Raw genomic sequence first — 19,889 nt, 5'->3', positions numbered from 1 at the left:
TCCAGATGTTTTTCTTTACATTTTTGAGCAAGGATTCCATTATATTTTCTACCATTGATATGAAACTAATTGATCTGTATTCCCTTGTATTGTTGTATCTCCCTTTTAAATATAGGAATCACATCTGGCAATTTTCTCTTTTACTATTGATTACTTTATCAGTTTTTTACTCCTCTTCTGTCCTTATTGCCTTTATATCTTTTTTATTACTTTTTATTTTTTTAAATGATTTTATTGTTTTCCACAACTTTTATGTTACATATTTCAGTTTGTACAGTAAGTTTCCAGGTTTCAACGCCACACACAGTGTTTGGGAAGGCAACTAAGGAAATACTGACATTACACGTTACATATAGACTAAAGTACAATGAGAGAACATACAAACAAACACAGATCACTATACATATTTACAACCACTTATTCCCCCCCTTCCATGGCCATGGACCTCATATGGTTGTTCTGCACTGACTACCCTTCCTGACGCTGGCCCTAGCGTGAGTTGCCCCCCATATTGCTGCTCCCACTGGCCCTCCACTTGCCCATGGACCTTGTCCCCTGTGGTTGTGCCCGTGTCTGTTCTTTTTCTCCGGGCCTTTCCCACCCACCTCTCCCCTTTCTTTTATGTGTCTCAGCTGTGTCTCCCCCCCCCCCCCCCCCTTCAGTTCAACTGGTTACTAGCTACGAACAGGCCTTGGAACAAGTTGGTTAAGGGCTTCACGTCTTGTGGAAGCCCTCCTCTGACCTGCAGGTGGCAAAGTTTATTTCTCCAGCTGGAGGAATTCCGACAGGTCAGCCAGCCAGTTTGCAGCAGGGTGGTGCTGCTGATCGCCAGCCGAGCAGGATTCTTCGGCAGGCGATCAGGGAGGCAAAGGCATTGGCCCTCCTCCCCATGAAGATTTCTGGCTGGTCTAATACCCTGAAGACTGCCATTTTTCGGCTTGGCTCCGCCCTCACTCCCACCACCTTGGACATTGCCTTGAAAAAGGTTGACCAGAAGCCCACCAGTCTGGGGCAGGCCCAGAACCAGGGTGTAGTTGGCCAGGCCTCCCTGGCACCGTTCACATTTGTCCTCCACCTCCTGGAAGAACCTGTTCGTCCAGGTTCTGGTTCTTTGTGTACCACCTTTAGCTGCATCAGGCTCAGCCGTGCACATGTGGAGGTGGAGTTCGCTCCATGTAGTGCTTCGATCCAGAGTTCCTCCCTCCCCACTTCTATGTGCCGTTCCTCCTCACATTTCTCCCTCATCTCGCCCAGGGGGGATCATCCCCCTCCCTAGGTTGCCCACATCCAACAGTTCCTCAAGAAGTGAGTGTCTTGGTTTCTGGGGGTACGCCGTTGTTTCCCTGCAGAGGAAGTTCTGGACCTTTATGTACCTCGTCTTATTCCCTTTGGGTAGTTGGAACTTTTCCATAAGCTCCTCCAGGATCGTTATCCTGTCATCTGTGTACATATTTATCACTTCTTCTAATGACATATCCCTATTGGTAAATACTGAGGCAAAATAATGATTTAATAATTCTTCCATTTCTCTGTCATTGGCTGTATGTTTACCATGTGAAGCTCTTAGTGGTGTTTTGATCCCAGTCGAAGTACAGCACAGTGGTTAGCACCTGTGTCTAGAGTCTGCACACACATGTACCTGGGTCAGGAGTCTGCACACACATATACCTGGGTCAGGGGTCTGCACACACATATACCTGGGTCAGGAGTCTGCACACACCTGTACCTGGATCAGGAACCTGCACACACCTGTACCTGGGTCAAGAGTCTACACACACCTGTACGTGGGTCAGAAGTCTACACACACCTGTACGTGGGTCAGAAGTCTACACACACCTGTACCTGGGTCAGGAACCTGCACACACCTGTACCTGGGTCAAAAACCTGCACACACCTGTACCTGGGTCAGGAACCTGCACACACCTGTACCTGGGTCAGGGGTCTACACACACCTGTACCTGGGTCAAGAACTTGCACACACCTGTACCTGGGTCAAAAACCTGCACACACCTGTACCTGGATCAGGAGTCTACACACATCTGTACCTGGGTTAAAAACCTGCACACACCTGTACCTGAGTCAGGTGTCTACACACTTGTACCTGTGTCAGGAACCTGCACACACCTGTACCTGGGTCAGGAGTCTACACACATCTGTACCTGGGTTAAAAACCTGCACACACCTGTACCTGGGTCAGGTGTCTACACACTTGTACCTGTGTCAGGAACCTGCACACACCTGTATCTGCATCTGGAACTTATATACACCTGTACTTGGTTCAGGGATCTGCATGCATCTGTACACCTGGTCCAGGAGTCTGCATATATTTGCTACCGTAGCTGGATTAGGGCTCTACACACCCACTGTGTTTATAGTAAAGTACTGAATGCTTGCCAGAACCCCGTGACAGTCTCACTGCATCATACAGGGAATTGAGACCAAAGTATTTGTGCATTTTTATATGGAGTGGAGGAGCTGTGACAACTCAGGTAATGCTTTAGTCAGTACGAAGGAAACAGACAAAAGCATCACAGGAGCTGGAGAATAGATTCATAAATTCAGGTTCCCTAAATGTGCAAACTTCTATCTCTAGAAGAAGGATTATTGTTTAATCTGCAACATGATACTTTCACGTTCCTGTAGATTTTGTTTTATAAGAGGTAAAAGAGGAGGATTTACAACTTTGGGATGGGGATGAGGAGCATTTTATTGGTCTTGAGGATCAGGAAATATTATGCAAAACACAAACAGCCAGAATGTCCCAGAACCAGGCAGTTCCACTCAGCTCTGCTGTTATCACCAAGAGCTTTAATAGCCCTGACCTTCATAATGAGAAGGGGAACAGCAGAGACTAAAGAGAGTGACTCAGCATCGAGAGAGCTACAAACTGTTGCTTTAACGATGGGCTTTGCAGAGTTTTATTTCAATGTGGATAGCGGTTACCTGGAGGGTCTGGTCAGAGGGTTTAAAGGTGGAATACTGAAACAAGCGGATTTCCTCAATCTGGTTCAGTGTCGGACTCTGGAGGGTGAGTTCCTGCTGAACTTCTTTCTATTTTTCCAGTTTCCTCAATTGGAGACCAAAAAAAATAGAAAACTTGCATTTATATAAGGAAGACAGGACAGCGCAAAGCAAATCACAGCCAATTACGTTTGCTTTGAAGTCGGACAGCATGGTGGCACAGTGGTTAGCACTGCTGCTCATGGCGCTGAGGACCCGGGTTTGATCCCAGCCCCATGTCACTCTCCGTGTGGAGTTTGCACATTCTCCCTGTGTCTGCATGGGTCTCATCCTCACAACCCAAAGATTTGTTTTTCCAAAAAATATACTTTATTCATAAAATCTCTAATAAACATTACAGAACATTTCAAATTGTCTTGACTGTACATTTCCATCAAAGTTACACATTCACATGTCTTTCTTCCATTCAATTGGGATAACAATACACACATATCCTTCTTTACGTTACAGTTCTTTCTTAAATATTTACATTGTCATGTTTCTTTTATACATTGTGGCATTGAAGACCCGGACCGAGGGGCTTTACACTGTTACCAGCCCCTCGGTGTACATTTGGTGGTAAGACCTTACACAGTGGTCTTTCCCCATTGCGCCTTGGCGGCGGCTGCCCCAAGCTTGAGTGCGTCCCTCAGCACGTAGTCCTGGACCTTGGAATGTGCCAGTCTGCAACACTCGGTCGAGGACAATTCTTTGCACTGGAAGATCAGCAAGTTTCGGGCAGACCAAAGAGCGTCTTTCACCGAGTTGATGACCTTCCAGCAGCAGTTGATGTTTGTCTCGGTGTTTGTCGCTGGAAACAGTCCGTGGAGCACAGAGTCCTGTGTTACTGAGCTGCTCGGGATGAACCTGGACAAATACCACCGCATCTCTCTCCAGACCTTCTTTGCAAAGACACATTCCACAAGGAGGTGGGTGACCGTCTCATTTCCCCCACAACCACTCCGAGGGCAGCGTGCAACGGTGCTGAGCCTTCGGGTGTACATGAAGAATCTGACAGGGAGGGCCCTTCTCCCCACCAGCCAAGCTAGGTCTCGGTCCTTGTTTGAAAGTTCTGGTGATGAGGCGTTCTGCCAGATGACTCTGACAGTCTGCTCAGGGAACCATCCAATGTCCTCCACAGTCTCCCTTTCCCTGAGGGCCTCGAGGACATTACGTGCTCACCACTGCTTCATTGCCTTGTGGTCAAAGGTGTTTTTCTTCAGAAATGTTTCCATGAGGGACAGGTGGTATGGCACGGTCCAACTACTTGGAGCGTTCCGCGGCAATGAAGCCAGGCCCATCCTTCGTAACACCGGGGACAGGTAGAACCTCAGTATGTAGTGACACTTGGTGTTTGCATACCGGGGGTCCACGCACAGCTTGATGCAGCTGCACACAAAGGTGGCCATCAGGATGAGGGAAACGTTGGGTACGTTTCTCCCTCCTTTATCCAGAGGTTTGTACATGGTGCCCTTCGGACACGGTCCATCTTGGATCTCCAGATGAATTGGAAGATAGCCCGGGTGACTGCTGCGGCGTAGGGTCGGGTAATGGGCCAGACCTGCGCTACGTACAGTAACACCGAGAGTACCTCACATCTGATGACTAGGGTTTTCCCCGCAATGGAGAGGGAGCGTTGCTCCCACATGCCCAGTTTCTGTTTTACCTTGGCAATGCGCTCCTCCCAGTTTGTGGTGCACGCCCCAGCCGCTCCGAACCATATCCCCAGCACCTTAAGGTAATCTAACCTGACCGTGAAGGGGACAAAGGACCGGTCGGCCCAGTTCCCAAAGAACATGGCCTCGCTCTTGCCGCGGCTTACCTTGGATCCCGAGGCCAGTTCAAACTGGTCGCAGGCGTTCAAGAGCCTGCGTATAGACGCGGGACCGAGCAGAAGACGGCGACGTCGTCCATGTACAGGGAGGCCTTGACTTACATGCCTCCGCTGCCTGGGATCGTCACCCCTCTCATACCCGGATCCTTCCTGATGGACTCGGCAAAAGGTTCTATGCAGCACACAAACAGAGCCGAGGAGAGTGGGCAGCCCTGCCTGACTCCAGATTTGATCTGGAACTTTTCTGATTCCCGCCCATTGATTGAGACTGCGCTATAGATGTCTGTGTAGAGCAGTTTGATCCAATTGCAAATTCCCTCCCCAAACCCCATTTTGGAGAGCACATCCATCATGTAGGTGTGTGATATTCTGTCAAAAGCCTTCTCCTGGTTAAGGCTGATGAGGCAGGTGTCCACCCTCCTGTCCTGCACGTAGGCGATCGTATCCCTGAGTAGCGCGAGGCTATCAGAGATCTTCCTGCCGGGTACAGCACAGGTCTGGTCGGGGTGGATTACCGACTCCAGAGCAGACCTGACCCGATTGGCGATGACCGTGGCTATAATTTTATAATCCACATTCAACAGTGAAATGGGTCGCCAATTTCGAATTTCATCCCTTTCCCCCTTCTGCTTGTAGATGAGGGTGATGACGCCTTTCCTAATGGATTCTGACATACTGCTGTGCAGAAGCATACCCTCGTACACTTCCAGCAGGTCTGGGCCCATCCAGTCCCACAGAGCCGAATACAACTCAGCCGGTAAGCCGTCGCTTCCGGGAGGTTTACTCGTCTCAAAGGACCTGACTGCCTTTGTCAGCTCTTCCAGAGTTAACGGTTTGTCCAGGTTTTCCCGCTCGCTGTCGCCCAAGACCTCCGTGATAGACGACAGGAAGGTCTGAGAAACAGTGCTATCTGTTGGCTTCAGATCATACAGTCTGGCATAAAAGGATTTACTGATCCTCAGGATGTCAGACTGCGATGACTTTACAAAGCCATCTTCTTCCTTCAGGCTGCTGATCACAGAGGTCTCTCTGTGCTCCTTTTGGAAGAAGAAGCGTGAGCACTTTTCATCCTGCTCCACGGAGCGGACTCTGGAACGGAAGATAAGCTTGGAGGCCTCCGAGGTGTAGAGCAAGGCTTGCTGGCTCTTCACCTCTTGGAGATCCTCCTTGACATCAACCCCTATCGACTGCAGCTGGAGCAAATTCTGCATACATTTCTGGAGCCTGGACATGACCCCTCGTCTCTCTCTCACCTTTTGAATGCCTTTGAGGATGAAGAACCTTTTGATGTTCCCCTTGATTGCTTCCCACCAGAGATGTGGAGACTCAAAGAGGGGTTTCACGGTTCTCCAACCTTTGTAATCCCTTTTAAGTTCCTCGAGGTTCTCTGGAGTCAACAGTTTTACATTCAGCTTCCATGTCCCCCTGCCTGCCCTCTGGTTTTCCTGCAGGTGGCAGTCGGCCAGTAGGAGGCAGTGGTCAGAGAAGAACACCGGCTTAACGTCGGTGGACCTGACCCTGAATTCACGGGACACAAAGAAGAAGTCTGTCCTGTAGCGGACGGACTATTCTGGCCGTGACCATGTGTATTTACTCTGCACTCCGTCTGCAGGGTTGCTGAAGATGTCGAGCAGCTTGGCGTCTTTTACCGTTTCCATCAGGAGTCTGGATGTAGCGTCTAGTTTGCTGTCGGCTCTGCCAGATCGTCCAGCCGCATCGATGATGCAGTTGCAGTTGAAGTCACTGCCCAGAATGACCGGCTTGGAGGTGGCCAACAGCAGTGGGAGTTGCTAAAGGACTGTCAGCCGCTCACTCTTTACGGCCGGGGCGTACACATTAATAAGTCTGAGAGGAGCGTTTTTGTATTTGACGCCTGCTACGAGGAGGTGTCCGCCCACCACCTCCTTAACGTCGGAGATGGTGAAATTGCCTCCCCGTAGCAGAATACCCAGGCCGGAGGAACGACAGTCGTTTCCTCCTGACCAGATGGATGGCCCGTGGGTCCACCAGCTCGACCAGCGCCTGTAGTTGCTGAGGTGCGGAATCACACACTCCTGCAGGAACAGTAGGTCGGCTTTCACATTTGCTAAGTAGCCGAGTGTGGCTACACACCACAAAGTATCGTTAATGCTTCGCACAGTAATAGATGCAATTTTAAACCCCATTTTTAAAAAGTAGATTTACCAGTCTGAGTCCAGAGTCTATACAGTTGGGTATTCCAGCTGTTGAATGTTCCCCAGCATGCCGGTGGTGCTCGCAAACTGTTGCACAGTTGCAGGGCTGAGAAAGCTGTCCTGGTCTGCACTGGGCCCGTGAACTTGATGGATGTGCATTGGGGGAGGTTGTGTAGCCCTGGCGTCCATCGTGGCAGTCAATGGGTGTTGGGGTCGCAGGCCGGTTTTCGCCTGGGTTGTTGCTGCTTCTTGGTATCTGGGGCTGGACTGTGACCTTGTTTCCAATATCCGGCATTTGGTGGCCTTTGGTCACATTGCTATTCCCATCGACCAGAGGTTGGTGATCTCTGCGTGTTTTATTTTCTTTCCTGTCTGTGGTCTGGGGTGTCTGTGCATCCCGTTCCACATTGGTACTTTGCCTCTTTAATTGAGGCCGATTCTTAGCTTGCTCATCCTCATCGGAGGAGGTGTCAGCTCTAAGGCCGCTAGCTGGAAATTGCCGCTTTTAGCCATTCACCATCAGGGGTTTCTTTGGTATATTTTTCTGTTTCCTCTTTCGTTTGTCCTTGTTCAGCGTTTCTCAGCGCCTTTCATTCTTCGTTCCATCCTCTTCCATTGAGTCTTCCTCTTCTGATGAGGTTGGGGTTGAGTTGTCAGGCTGCGCTGGGGCCTCCACTTTCTGTTGAGGGCCCTTCTGTTGATTTTCAGCATCCTGTGCTGTGGTGTCTTTGTCGATGGAGGGTGCATGAACCTGCTCTGTGGTTGCCTTTTTGACTCCGCCGCTGATGATTTGTGCGTACGTTGCCCCGCGTTTTTGGCAGGCCCTGTAAAGGTGGCCAGCCTCCCCACACAGGTTGCAGTCCTTTGTCATGTGTCCCTCCTGCTTGCAGTTTTTGCAGAAGGTGACGTGCCCCGTTTTGCCACAGGTGCGACATACTCGTGGCTGTCCCACATAGTAGAGGTAGCCTCGATTTCCTCCAATGGCGAAACTGGAGGGGGGATGTAGGATGGTTCCGTTGCCGTCCATTCTCAGGGTTACCTTGACCTGGTGCTCAGTTGTCCAGATGCCAAAGGTGTCCTTCAGTTGCACGCTGTCACTTTTCAGCTCGACGTACCTGACGAGGAATGTGAGCACATCAGACACAGGCACGTGGGGGTTGTACGTGTGCAGTGTAACAACCCGGTTTTGCTGCGACGGTAGCGTGAACAGAGGCTCCGCAGTCAGGATAGACAGGGGGCTCTGGTTGCCTTTTTCTTTAAACACGTTCAAGAATTTGATACAAGCTGCAACACTCTTTTTTTTTTTTTTTTTTTTCCCCTTTTTTTTTTTTTTTTAATTTTTTTATTGGGATTTTTTGCAGAAAATATAACAAAAAGTATAGCAAAAAGCAGTAATATGCAACTAACAGCCCCATAACACCCACAATTCCCCCCATACCGTAACATCACATGTATCACATTCCCCCACCCCCCCCCCCAAACAAGAGAACTTAACCATAAATTAAAATTAGATAAATCAAATTTAAATAAAATAAGCTAACATAATCAACGCCCCCCCCCCCCCTCCCCCCCCGGGTTGCCGCTGCTACTGTCCCAGTACCCTATCGTTGAGCCAGAAAGTCGAGGAAAGGTTGCCACCGTTTAAAGAACCCTTGCACCGATCCTCTCAGGGCGAATTTAACCTTCTCAAGCTTAATAAAGCCCGCCATGTCATTGATCCAGGTCTCCACGCTTGGGGGCCTCGCGTCCTTCCACTGTAGCAAAATCCTTCGCCGGGCTACTAGGGACGCAAAGGCCAGCACACCGGCCTCTTTCGCCTCCTGCACTCCCGGCTCTACCCCAACCCCAAAGATCGCGAGTCCCCATCCTGGCTTGACCCTGGATCCCACCACCCTTGACACCGTCCTCGCCACCCCCTTCCAGAACTCCTCCAATGCCGGGCATGCCCAGAACATATGGGCATGGTTCGCTGGACTCCCCGAGCACCTGGCACACCTATCTTCACCCCCAAAGAACCTATTCATCCTCGTCCCAGTCATGTGGGCCCTATGCAGCACCTTGAATTGGATGAGGCTAAGCCGCGCACACGAGGAGGAAGAATTTACCCTCTCCAGGGCATCAGCCCATGTCCCGTCTTCGATCTGTTCCCCCAGTTCCCCCTCCCATCAAGCTGCAACACTCTTGAAGGTGACGTCAAAATATCCATTGTTGGGAAGTTTTGCAAGCAGAAGATGTCTGATGCTTGAAACCCGCAGCACTCGAGCAGCACCCGCTTCACAAAGTAATTCCGATCCACAGGCAACTCCCCTTCAGACTTCTTCACTGTAACTCGTACAGTGTCTCCCCCCCCCCCCCCCCCCCCAGCCTGGTGGTCGGGATGCAGCTGCAGCCATAGCTCAGACGTTGAATCTTAACTGTACCGGCGTTAGGCCTAAACCAGAGGCTTAGACCAGCATGGCGATCCATCAATAGCAGCAGAGCTCAAACATTTCTTCATCAATGTCTTCAATCGCCCCGTGTTCTCCAATCCACGATCGACATCAAAATCCTCAGCTTCCCTCAATCAAGTGCGCTACACTTGATCTTAGCCAAAAGGCCGAGATGCCTCACAACCCAAAGATGTGCAGGGTAGTCGAGGTCTCTGAGGTGAAGGGGATCAATCCCAAAGCCTCAGGCACCTCGGGAATCTGCACATTTAGAGTGAGATTAGTTGTCTTGCTCTCATATGTAGATTTGCTAAAAAGATGAGTGGTGGGATTCACATCGCAACGTCTCGTGAGATCGCATTGGATTCTCGCAAAGCGTTGCGAGCCAGGTATGTCCCACGCTGTCGAGAACCCGGCCCATCGGATTTGCACATTCTCTCCTTGCCTGTGTGTGTCTCACCCCCACAACCCAAAAGGTTGTGCAGGGTAGGTGAATTGGCCGTGTTAAAGTGCCCCTTAATTGGAAAAAAAAGAACTGGGTACTCTAAATTGATTTTTTAAAAAATCTTTACCCACTCGGATTCCTGCTTACCTAAATCTAAACACAATGGGCAAATTCAACCAAATAATTTTAAAGTATCATTTTGTGTGAGTTTGGTGGGTTGTTTCTCGTTGGCTTGTTGGGTGAGACCCACACCGGTATTCAAACACACTGAACTGGATTCTCCGTTTGAGAGACTAAGTGCTGAGGCCGCGACTGGATTGGTCCTAGCCGGTCCCAGAGCAATTCAGGATGCGTTAATGGGCTAGCACAGGTGCCACATGGAACTAGAGCAATTCCAATGAAAAATGGAGTCCAATTCACCGGGGTCGGGATTGGCACTCGAGAGGCTGACAAGGGGCAGCTGCAAATAAGCACTCCACTTGCCAAACACATTCATTCCAGCCAACAAGAAGGCAGCACGAAGAGCAGCACCCTGTTTCGCTGATGTGGAGACCGAGACCTTGCTGGACACCATGGCGGACAGCACCCTGTATCCCAGGGTGGGAAGGAGGCTACCACCCACCGCCGTACACCAAACCTGGTAGAGGATGTGAGCCCTATTGCCAGGACCGGCCAGCACGACTTCCTCGGGATGGCCAGGATGAATAGCCAGCCATGCCCCTGGCACCAACCCCCATCCACATACCTGTGACTGCATCTCCCCCGCCGCACACAGAGGGTGACTGAACTCTATACGTCGACAGCATGCTCGCATCCCACCCTGCACCGCATGCCAGCACCCATACTACCCGCCATGGCTGGTGCCACCCCCTGTGCTACCCGCATCCGACTGCCTCACATTGTGCATTTTCTGTCTCCCCCCCCCCCCCCCCCCCTCCACGAGGAGAGGGTGGCGCACAAACGCAGGGAGAGAGAGAAGACTGGAGGAGGCCCACCAGACCTACAGCCCCTCACCATCGCGGAATGGGGGGCAGTGGAGCAGGCCAAAGTCCATTTGTAGCTTTTTCCTCTCTGGCAGGAGCTCTACAGTCGGGGCCTCGGAGTATCGCTGGTTTACTTCTAGAATGAAGTCCAGTAGCTGTTGCCTGGCTGCCCTGATGAAACCTCATGTGATGAAACCTCCAAGAATATAGTTAATCACAGTTGGCAACCTGAAAAGTGGCAAGTAATATTAATGCCACAAAAGTGTCAGGTAATAACCATCTGCAACATGAGAGTCGAACCACCTCCCTTTGTCATTCAATAGCAATATCACCATGAAATTCCCCACCCATCAACATCAATGGGGGTGGAGGTGGGATGGGGGGTCACCATTACTAATACCCCAAAATTTCACAACGTACAAGCCTCAAGTCATGAGTGTGGTAGAATGGTGGAGTTAAGGACCGGAGAGGAAATGTGGTGCGGAGGGGGGTAGACATTAATGGGGTCTTCAGGGACTTTTATGAGAGACTATATCGGTCCGAGCCTCCGGCGGAGGGGGGGGGGGGGGGGGGGGGGGATGGGGCGCTTTTTGGACTGGCTGAGATTCCCGAGGGTGGAGGAGGGACGGGTGGAGGGTCTGGGGGCGCCAGTTGAGCTTGAGGAGCTGGTTAAAGGGATAGGGAACATGCAGTCGAGGAAGGCGCCGGGGCCGGATGGGTTCCCGGTTGAATTTTACAAGGCGTATGCAGACGTGCTGGGCCCCCTGTTGGTTAGGACCTTCAACGAGGCGAGGGAGGGGGGGGCTTTGCCCCTGACGATGTCTCGGGCGCTGATCTCCTTGATCCTTAAGCGAGACAAGGATCCCCTGCAGTGTGGGTCATACAGGCCGATCTCACTCCTGAATGTGGCCGCCAAGTTGTTGGCAAAGATCTTAGCCACGAGGATAGAAGATTGTGTGCCGCAGGTTATCCACGAGGATCAAACGGGGTTTGTGAAGGGGAGGCAGCTGAACACTAATATACGGAGGCTCTTGATCGTTATTATGATGCCAGCGGTGGAAGGGGAGGCGGAGATAGTGGTGGTGCTAGATGCGGAGAAGGCCTTTGATAGGGTCGAGTGTGGGTACTTGTGGGAGGTGCTGGAAAGGTTCGGGTTTGGGGAGGGGTTTGTCAGTTGGGCGAGGCTGTTGTATGAGGCCCCGATGGCGAGTGTGGCCACGAATAAGAGGAGGTCAGAGTATTTTCGACTATACCGAGGGATGAGGCAGGGGTGTCCCTGTCCCCCCCTACTTTTTGCGCTGGCAATTGAACCCCTGGCTATGGCGCTGAGGGAATCGGGGGATTGGAGGGGACTGGTCCAGGTTGGGGAGGAGCACCGAGTGTCTCTCTATGCGGATGACCTATTGTTGTATGTGGCGGACCCGGTGGAGGGAATGCCGGTGGTGATGGGGATTCTCCGGGAATTTGGGGGTTTCTCAGGTATAAGCTTAACTTTGGGAAAAGCGAGCTGTTTGTGGTACACCCGGGGGACCAGGAGGGGGGGATTGGGAGGCTCCCACTGAAAAGGGCGGAGAGGAGCTTCAGGTACTTGGGGGTTCAGGTGGCCAGGAGCTGGGGGGCCCTGCATAAGCTTAACCTCACAAAGCTGGTGGAGCAAATGGAGGAGGAGTTTAAGAGGTGGGATATGCTGCCGCTGTCTTTGGCAGGTAGGGTGCAGTCAGTCAAGATGACAGTGCTCCCGAGGTTTCTGTTCCTGTTCCAGTGCCTCCCCATCCTTATCCCGAAGGCCTTTTTCAGGCGGGTTAACAGGAGCATTACGGGATTTGTGTGGGCACACGGGACCCCGAGAGTGAGACGGGTGTTCTTGGAGCGGGGCAGGGATAGGGGGGGCTGGCATTGCCCAACCTCTGTGGGTATTATTGGGCTGCCAACGCAGCGATGGTGCGTAAGTGGGTAATGGACGGGGAGGGGGCGGCATGGAAGAGGCTGGAGATGGCATCCTGTGTGGGTACGAGCCAGGAAACGCTTGCAACGGCGCCGCTGCCGCTCCCTCCGATGAGGTATACCACGAGCCCGGTGGTGGCAGCTACCCTCAAGAGTTGGGGGCAATGGAGGCGGCACAGGGGGGAGGTGGGGGCCTCGATGGGGTCCCCGATACGGGGGAACCACCGGTTTGTTCCGGGGAGAATTGATGGCGGGTTCCTGAGTTGGCACAGGGCAGGTATCAGGAGGCTGGGGGACCTGTTCATAGACGGGAAGTTTGCGAGCCTGGGTGAACTGGAAGGGAAGTTCAGGCTCCCCCCGGGGAACACCTTTAGGTACTTGCAAGTAAGGGCGTTTGTCAGGCGGCAGGTGGCGGGGTTCCCCCTGCTGCTGCCGCGTGGGGTCCAGGACAGGTGCTCTCGGGGGTGTGGGTTGGAGAGGGGAGGATCTCGGGAGTGTACCAGGTGATGCAGGAGGTAGACGAGGCCTCGGTGGAGGAGTTGAAAGATAAATGGGAGGAGGAGCTGGGTGAGGAGATTGAGGAGGGGACGTGGGCGGATGCCCTAGAAAGGGTGAACTCCTCCTCTTTGTGTGCGAGGCTTAGCCTCATACAGTTTAAGGTGCTGCATAGGGCTCATATGACCGGGACAAGGATGAGCCGGTTTTTTGGGACCGAGGACAGGTGTATTAGGTGCTCAGGGAGCCCAGCAAACCCTGCCCATATGTTCTGGGCATGCCCAGCGCTGGGGGAATTTTGGAAGGGTGTAGCAAGGACGGTATCGAGGGTGGTAGGATCCAGGGTCAATCCAGGCTGGGGACTCGCAATATTTGGGGTTGCAGTGGAGCCGGGAGTGCAGGAGGCGAAAGAGGCCGGTGTTCTGGCCTTTGCGTCCCTAGTAGCCCGACGGAGGATTCTTCTTCAGTGGAAGGATGCGAGGCCCCCAAGCCTGGAGGCCTGGGTCAACGATATGGCGAGGTTTATTAAATTGGAGAGGGTGAGATTTGCCCTAAGGGGGTCAGTGCAGGGGTTTTTCAGGAGGTGGCAACCATTCCTAGATCTCCTGGCAGAACGGTAAAAACAAAAGGTCAGCAGCAGCAGCATCCCGGGGGCGGGGGGGGGGGGGGGGGGGGGGGGGGGGTCTCTTTGTTTTGTTTTGGGTTGAATATCTTTTTTTTGCCAATGACGGGCGTTAATTTATTGTTTCTCTTTTGTATTTACGGCGGGGGGGGGGGGGGGGGGTCTGTTTTTTTTTGTTCTTAGAATTTTCTGTTATTGTTTTTTTTGTGAAAATGTGAAAATTTGAATAAGACTTTTTTTTTAAATGAGTGCTGGAATACACTCCACTTGTTTCAATTGAGGTGGTTGCTACAACAAGAAGCTCACAATTAAAGCAGCACGGTGGTGCAGTGGTTAGCACTGATGCCTCACGGCGCCGAGGTCCCAGGTTTGATCCCGGCCCTGGGTTACTGTCTGTGTGGAGTTTGCACATTCTCCACATGTCTATGTGGGTTTTGCCCCCACAACCCAAAGATGTGCAGGGTGGGCAGCACGGTGGCACAGTGGGTTAGCCCTGCTCCCTCACAGCGCCGTGGTCCCAGGTTCGATCCTGGCTCTGGGTCACTCTCTGTGTGGAGTTTGCACATTCTCCCCGTGTCTGCGTGGGTTTCACCCCCACAACCCAAAGATGTGCAAGGCTGGGTGGATTGGCCATGCTAAATTGCCCCTTAAATGGAAAAAAGGGTACTCTAAATTTTAAGAAAAAAAGAAAAAAAAAGAGGTGGTGCTGTGCTGCCTTCTTGAACTGCTGCAGTTCGCATGTTGTCGGAACACCCATAGTGTGGGCCAATGGTTAGCACTGCTGCCTCACAGTACCATGGACCTGGGTTTGATTCCGATCTTGGGATCATTGTCTGTGCGGATTCTGTACGTTCTCCCTGTGTCTGCGTGGGTTCCCCCGGGTGCTCCGGTTTCCTCCCACAGTCTAAAGATGTGCAGGTTAGGTGGATTGGCCATAAGCAATGCGTGGGGTTCGAGGGATAGGGTTGGGGAGTGGGCCGAGGTAGGGTGATCTTTCAGAGGGTCAGTGCAGACCTGATGGACCGAATGGTCTCCTTCTGCACTGTAGGGATTCTTTGAATTCTATGCTGTTAGGAAGGGAGTTGCTGGATTTTGACTCTTCGACAGTGAAGGAACGGTGATGTAGTTGTACCTTGCAGATGGTGGTCAAGCTTTGGGGAGTGAGAAGGTGAGTTACACTCGGCAGAATTCCCAGTCTTTGAGCTGCTCTTGTAATCACAGTATTTATATAACTGGTTCAGTTCAGTTTTTGTTCAATGGTAAAACTCAATATGTTGACAGTGAAGAATTCAGCAATGATACCATTGAATTTCAAGAGGAGATGTTTAGATTCTCTTTTGTTGGAGATGGTTATTACCTGGTAATTGTGTGGCATGAATGTTACTTGCCACCTATTAGCCTCAGCCTGAATATTGTCCAGGTCTTGCTGCATTTGGACATGGACTGCTTCAGTATCTGAGGAGTTGTGAATGGTGCTGAATATTGTGCAGTCATCCGCAAACATCCCCACTTCTGCCCTTATAATGGAGGGAAGATCATTGATGAAACAGCTGACAATGGTTGTTCCACGCAGCTGGCGCCCCGGGCAAGCTGAACTTCGGCGGCCTTCGGGGGGGGGGGGGGGGCCGAGAGGGGGGGGTGGGGCCGAGAGGGGGGGCGGGGCCGAGAGGCGGGGGGGCCGAGAGGGGGGGGGGCCGGGGCCCGAGAGGGGGGGGGCGAGAGGGGGGGGGCGGGACCAAGAGGGGGGGGCAGGGCCGAGAGGGGGCCGGGGGGGGGGGGCCGAGAGGGGGGCGGGGGGGCGGGGCCGAGGTGGGGGGAGGCCGGGCCGAGGCGGGGGGTGGGGGGGGGGGGGACCGGAAATCCTGCAGTGATGTCCCAGGTCTGGGATGATTGACCTTCATCAACCACAGCTCCATTCCTTTGTGCCAGACATGATTCCAACCAATGGAGAGTTTCCCCCCTGATTCCTATTGACCAGTTTTGCTTGTTTGGTGCCACACTCGGTCAAATGCTGCCTTGATGTTAAGGGCAGTCACTCTCACCTCACATTTTGAGTTCAACTCTTTTGTCCATGTTTGGACCAAAGCTGTAATGAGGTCAGAAGCTGTGAGGCCCTAGCGGAACCCAAACTGAGCTGCAGTGCTGCTTAATAACACTGTTGATTACACTTTCCACCACTTTACTGATGATCAAGAGTAGAATGATGGGGGCGGTAATTAGTCAGGTTGGATTTGTCCTGAATTTTGTGGACAGGACATACCTGGGCAAATTTCCACATTGCCAGGTAGTTGCCAGTGCTGTAGCTGTACTGGAAGAGCTTGGCTATGGGTGTGGCTAGTTCTGGAGCACAAGTCTTCCGTACTATTGCCAGAACGTTGTCATAGTCTTTGCAGTGTCCAGTGCCTTCAGCCATTTCTTGAAATCACCTGGAGTAAATCAAATTGATTAAAGACTGGCGTCTGTGATGCTTGGGACCTCAAGAGGAGGCAAGATGGATCATTCACTTAGCACATCCGGTTGAAGATTGTTGCAAATGCTTCAGCCTTGTCTTTTTCACTTATATGCTGGACTCCCCCATCATTGAGGATGGGGATATTTATAGAGTCCTCTTCTCCAGTTAGCTATTTAATAGTCCACCACCTTTCATAACTGGATGGGGCTGGGCTGCAGAGCTTAAATCTCAACCATTGGCTATAGGACCACAGTTCTATCCATTGGACACCAGGGCCGGCTCAAGGCACCGGCAACTCGGGCAGTCGCCCGGGGCGCCATGTGCTAGGGGGCGCCAGAGACTCGGGTCCCGCGCATGCGCAGTTGGGCCGGTGCCAACCAGCGCATGCGCGGTGGCCGCCCTCCCCCAGGGCGGCCCCCTGGCTCGGTCCGCCCCCCGGCTCGGTCCGCCCCCCCCAGCTCGGTCCGCCCCCCCGGCTCGGTCCGCCCCCCCGCTCGGTCCGCTCCCCCTGCCCACCCCCCTCGGGTCCGCCCCCCCCTCGGGTCCGCCCCCCCTCGGGTCCACCCCCCCCCTCGGGTCCGCCCCCCCTCGGCCCCTCCCCCCTCGGCCCCGCCCCTTCCCTCGCCCCCCCCCCCCTCGCCCCCCCCCTCAGCCCCACCCCCCCCCCCAAGGGCGCCAAAGTTCAGCTTGCCCGGGGCGCCAGCAACCCTAGGGCCGGTGCTGTTGGACACTGCTCTGTTTGACAAGCTACTAGTCCTGTAGCTTCATCAGTTTGATACCTAATTTGTAGGTATGCCTGGTGTTGCTCCTGGCAGGCAATCCTGCATTCTTCATTGAACCAGGGTTGATCCTCCGGATTGATGGTAATGATAAAGTGGAGGATATGCCAGGCCATGAGATTACAGATAAAATTCTGCTGCTGCTGATGGCCCACAGTGCTTTGTGGATCCCCAATTCTGCATTGCTAGATCTGCCTGCATGTGGTACTGGGTGACATCCCCAGCGAGGTGGACATTCTACCGAGACCCTCAGCAATGTGGTTGACTCTTAAATGCTCTCCCAAATGGCCTAACAAGCTGCTCACGATATTAAACTGCTATTAAAAGGAATGTGAAGACGGGACTTCACCTTCAGAAGAGCTGTGCAGTGGTTATTTCTTTTTTTTTCTTTTTTGTTTAAATTTAGAGTACCCAATTCATTTTTCCAATTAAGGGGTGATTTAGCGTGGCCAATCCACCTACCCTGCACATCTTTGGGTTGTGGGGGGTGCAGTGGTCACTTCTACCAATACTGTCATTGACAGATGCATCCATGACAGGCACGTTGGTGAGGACAGGATCAATCAGGCTTTTCCCTCTTGTTGGTTTCCTCAGCATACAATCATAGAATCCTTACAGTGCAGAAGGAGGCCATTTGGCCCATCGTGTCTCCACCGACCCTTTGAATGAGCACTCTATCCATATTCACTCCCCTGTTCACCCTGCCCTAACCCCGTAACCCCATAACCTAACCCGCACAACCCTGTACACTAAGGGACAATTTAGCATGGTTAATCCACCTAACCTGAACATCTTTGGACTGTAGGAGGAAACCGGAGCACCCGGAGGAAACCCACGCAGACACGGGGGACAGGACATATCCTAGATTGGTGTTGGTGGTGTCTGGGACATTGTACGGTATGATTCCATGAGTATGACTATATCAGGCTGTTGCTTGACTAGTCTGTGGGATAGCTCTCCCAACTTTAATACATCCTCCCAGCTGTTAGTAAGCTGGGCTTTGTAGGATCGAATGAGCTGGATGTGCCATTGTTATTTCTGGTACCTAGGTCGGTGCTGGGTGCTCCATCAGTTTCATTCTTTTTTGACTTTGTCATCCCAATCACACCTTGATGCCTGAACACTGGGAGGCAACACCACATACACAGCAGCCAACATCCGAACACCCAGAGGATGGGACACAGCTGCGGGGACATGGGTGGGTGCCACGGGGAGAGGGGGGATGCCTGGAGCGATCGGCCAGGGTTCGGAGTTGGCCCGCATTGTGCCATCATACTAGTTGTGCACAAAGGTGTTTATTGTGTTTTACAATTCTCCACCCTCCCGATGCTACTGCCCCCTCCCCCACCCCCACCCCCAGCCCCCTCACCATCTACATACCCCCTCCTCCCCCTCCACCCCCTCCCCTCTCCCGGTTCCCGCAGTGAGGCTCGATGTGTTTGGCCCTCTAGCTGTATCACTATGTCTAGGTGTGTCCTCTGGATGCACATCTGAGGTGGAGGCAGCCAGCTGCTTACCTCGTCCCGTGGCCTTTGATGCCCCGGCGACCGTCCTCTGGGGTTGGAGGGCCCTGGCTTACTTGGAGACTGGAGAGGGTGCCACCCGGGATGGGCATGCAGGAGAATGGTACAGGTGTCATATTAGCACTGTGGTTAGCACTGTGGCTTCACAGGGCGAGGGACCCGGATTCGATTCCCGGCTTGGGTCACTGTCTATGCGGAGTCTGCACGTACTCCCCATTTGCGCGTGGGTTTCCTCCGGGTGCTCCGGTTTCCTCCCACAAGTCTCGAAAGACGTGCTTGTTAGGTGAATTGGACATTCTGAATTCTCCCACTGTGTACCCGAACAGGCGCCGGAGTGTGGCGACCAGAGGATTTTCACAGTAACTTCATTGCAGTGTTAATGTAAGCCTACTTGAAAATGAAATGAAATGAAAATTGCTTATTGTCACGAGTAGGCTTCAAATGAAGTTCCTGTGAAACGCCCCTAGTCGCCACATTCCGGCGCCTGTTCGGTGAAGTTGGTACGGGAATTGAACCGTGCTGCTGGCCTGCCTGGGTCTGCTTTAAAAGCCAGCGATTTAGCCCTGTGCGAACCCAGACCCGACACGATGCCCTCTTATGACACGAATAAAGGTTATTAATATTATGAATGGACATGTGGTCAGTGGGAGGTATGGGTCAGTCAGTAAGGCACTAATAACACATTTGACAGGTCCTACGGGTGGGGACAGTGGTTCCTCACTTCTGTGGCTTCCAACCTGCCTCACCGTTGGTGACTGTCCTGTCCTCGGCCACAACAGTCTCCTCCAGGGCCCGCTCCTTGAAGGTGGTGAGGATCCTGATGTCTAGCACCCCACTGCCAGTCTGGGCCCTCTCTCCATGATTGTGGGAGAGCTTCTCCCAAGGAGACACAGAGAGGGCATCATAAGCCACACACGTGGTTCACAGTGGTGGTGGGAGGGCTGGGGGGGGTGGGGCGGGTTCGAAGGAATGGTTGGGGAGATTGAAGGGGGGAGGGGAAGAACGTGGGGGTGGAAATGTCTCGGAAGGGAGTGCTGTCTACTCACTCGTACTGCCAGGTATAGGTCATTGACTTTCCTGCACTGGAGGCCATTCCTCCTGGTCACACGGCCCAAACTCACTGCCACCACCACCTCATCCCAGGCAGCACTGGCTGCCCTATGGCCGACCTGGGCGCCTGGAGGAACAGTACATCCCTCCTGGCCTCCACAG

This window comes from Scyliorhinus canicula, chromosome 1, assembly GCF_902713615.1.
Source record: "Scyliorhinus canicula chromosome 1, sScyCan1.1, whole genome shotgun sequence".
NCBI classification, from domain to species: Eukaryota; Metazoa; Chordata; class Chondrichthyes; order Carcharhiniformes; family Scyliorhinidae; genus Scyliorhinus; species Scyliorhinus canicula.
Note: the sequence above shows the minus strand (reverse complement) of the source record.